We start from the raw sequence: 3,281 nt of genomic DNA, 5'->3' as shown, positions 1-3,281 counted from the left end.
GCGGAGGGGGGTTCAGACTTATGCAACAGTATTAAAAAGGCCTCAGCGGCTCTGACTGGATGACAACCATGACTAAAACCTTGTAAGGTGATATGGAGAGCTGTGCATGTCATCTGAATATATGAAACTTTTAAAAAATTGTTTGGATTTCCTGTAACAGCAAAAATTTACACTGACAAGCCGGTGGCTAACAAAGCTCATAAAGGCTGTTACGACCTTGGCAAGCAATGTGATGTGAGACGTGATGTGAATACCGGGAAATATTGCTCTATTGCTCAATAAGATATCTTCGAGACTGTTCGCAAAGATGGGATGCAAGAAATGAAATGTTGCAAAACTGCCCCTCGCTTGAGTTAGTTGTGTGCTGTTAACGTATACCTTTATGAATAGAAAGGGTTTTATAGGTTCATACATACAGATTTGAAATGTTGGGACGTAGAAATGAAATTAACCATAGAAAGATAAAATAAAATTAGCAGAATGAAACTAAACTAGTTTTTGGTTTCTGGCTTTTTCAGCAGGAAAATGAAATGAAATGAAATAAAATAAAATAAAAACAGAAATTTAAAAAAGCTTGCAAAATTAAATGTAAGTTAGAATGGCAAATTGAAAATAACATAAAAACTATAATTATTCTGCTCTGCTACTAACAAGATTGAGCTCACACACACACACACACACACACAACATGATTGCTTGTCTGTCTACTTCTGTTTTTAAAATTTCCCAAGGATGAGAGTTTTTAAAGTTCAAATCCTCTTCCTCTAATCCCCAAGGAGGATCAGTGGTATAACAACACCACATACTAAATCTAAGCACAGATAGAGCCAAAAGCATGTTCAACCACAGAAAGAGCATAAGTGCATTACATCAACATCTGAGATTTATGAGAGATTGAATATGACTTGGAAAATGAGGATGAGAGTTTTTAAAGTTCAAATCCTCTTCCTCTAATCCCCAAGGAGGATCAGTGGTATAACAACACCACATACTAAATCTAAGCACAGATAGAGCCAAAAGCATGTTCAACCACAGAAAGAGCATAAGTGCATTACATCAACATCTGAGATTTATGAGAGATTGAATATGACTTGGAAAATGAACTTAAATGGCCTTAAAGTTCCTCCTCATGGACCAACTTCATAGCTGCGGAAATCAAAAGACATTTCTCAATTTTGAAGGAAGCATTTCACACAGAGTTAACTCATATATAGCTGCACTGAAGAATTACAAAGAGACTGCTTTAAAAAGAGACCAAATCAAGTGGGGTTCAAAAGTCTAAAAATAAGGAAACTATACTATAACTATATTTATTCAAAAATATGGAAATGATCATACATATGGAACAATTTTAAAAATTAAAAAAAAATGTTTTAAGTAAAACAAAATCATTTTTAAAAAGTTCTAAAAATGTTTTAAAAATTTATACATTTTTTTTATGTTCTGAAAACGTTCTGAACAACAGGAAGAAATATTTAAGATTTTGCACTATTTAAGATATTATACAAAAAAATTCTCAAATTGTTATGAAAATATTATTTGTAGTTAAAAGAAAAAGTACATAAAAATGCAAAAAAGATTTTTCACTAATGGTCTCAGACTTGTGGATATCCCCATATCACTTCCAGATGAAACACTTCCTCTTCCTCAACAGATATCTCATGCACACACTTTGTGTTGCAGCCAAAAAGAAAAAAAAATCAATGATTCTGCTGCTTGTCTATTGATTACCTTCTCTAATGAAATAAATAATCCGCCAATGCCTCTCAGTTGAGCGATTGGCCAAAGCAACAATTTAAAAAAATTTTTTTTCGTGTTGCGTAAGTGAAGCGTCCATTGATCACTGACCTGAAATCAGATTTCTTGCGGTAAATATGACAGTGGGTCAGGCTCTGTTTATCTCGTATGCACATGACAACATTGGGTTTGTGAGGGGGTAATCCCTAATACTAGTGACACGTGCCGTTCTGACTGCTCTTCCGGAGGGAACATGAGACATGATCAGGCACATGTGACATTGATGACGGACAGACAAGCAGGCCAGCTCATGGGAATGAAAATAAACAAGAGGAACATCAGCTGATCTGGTCTCAGTCAGAGCCATCTGCAAATTAATTATTAGAGTGATTTTATAGTGATTAGAGACATCTGAGAAATGCCCAAACAAGTTCTTTGGGTAGAGGAGGAAAGAACTAAGAAAATTGATTTGTGTAACATTAATTCTGCATGTTTTTGTGAAAGGAGGAAGTGCCATTTGCAAAGTCTGCCAATATTTATTTGACGATTAAAAATTAATCTGCTAAATATTTATACTGGTAAGTTTTTAAACAAATATTTACTTGGGTGCTGTACTTTTAGAACTAATCAGACTAAGACCAAAAAATTCAGGAGTTACACTGAAGGAGGGAATTTAAAGAAATAGATCACTCTATTTTTTTTTTTTATTTAAAATTTGGACTCTCATTCTGACGGCACCCACGCACCCATTCAATTTTTTTTCCAGATCCTTTGCTGGCCTGAAGGTGAGTAAATTATTTTTAGCAAATTTTCAAGATACAAAAGCTGGTACCTTTTCAAAAGGCACAAATATGTACCATTTAGGTAGTAATATGTTTAGTTTAGGTACTAATATGTACCTTTAAGGTACTTGTATGCACCCCTTAGGGGTAAATAAGGTACAAATATGTACCTTTTGAAAGGATTTTTTATTTTAGAGAGAGGGAGTGTAGACAGGGCCGCTTCTAGGCATAGGCGAGCTAGGCGGTCGCCTTGGGCGCCACCAGCTGAAGGGGCGCCAATGAGCGCACGTACTGGCACTTTTAGCAGGGTTGTGATAAAGAGTGGCACGGTCACCCTGAAATATGACTGCCGCCCCCACTGGATCCCCCAACATTATTGGGCTAGAGTACTGTCAATCTGAAGATGCCTGTCTGCCACTAGATCAGAGTGCTGTCAATTGCTGCCTGATTGTTGCATGCAAAGTTTGCATTTGGAGAGCTCAACAACGCCATTAGATCAGTGGGCTCTGTCAGTGCTTTGGCAAGGTAACACTTTTTTTCGCCATGCAATAAAGCTAAGTTCAAAGGCCAATTTAAAATATTGGTACAGTAAATAAAGTGCACAAAAACAGTATTTTGTTTAGGCAGTATTTGTGGCACTTGTGTGGAAATATTTGTGGCAGATTTGTCCAAAAGGCGTGCGTTTTTTTGCGCCAATGCATTGTTAAAGGATCAGCGTGTCATGTAATATTCCCATATAAACTTTAACATCCAATTAAAAAA

General features: G+C 36.1%; 1 protein-coding gene across 1 annotated transcript in view; it reads right to left on the bottom strand.

The window, feature by feature from the left end:
- btbd11a (BTB (POZ) domain containing 11a) overlaps positions 1-3,281 on the bottom strand; it is a 131,198-nt gene that overhangs the window by 85,942 nt on the left and 41,975 nt on the right. The gene's annotated exons all lie outside the window — the stretch shown is intronic.

Source organism: Sinocyclocheilus grahami, unplaced genomic scaffold (assembly GCF_001515645.1).
Source record: "Sinocyclocheilus grahami isolate Dianchi unplaced genomic scaffold, SAMN03320097.WGS_v1.1 scaffold740.1, whole genome shotgun sequence".
NCBI classification, from domain to species: domain Eukaryota; kingdom Metazoa; phylum Chordata; class Actinopteri; order Cypriniformes; family Cyprinidae; genus Sinocyclocheilus; species Sinocyclocheilus grahami.
Note: the sequence above shows the minus strand (reverse complement) of the source record. Positions and strands in the feature narration are given on the sequence as shown.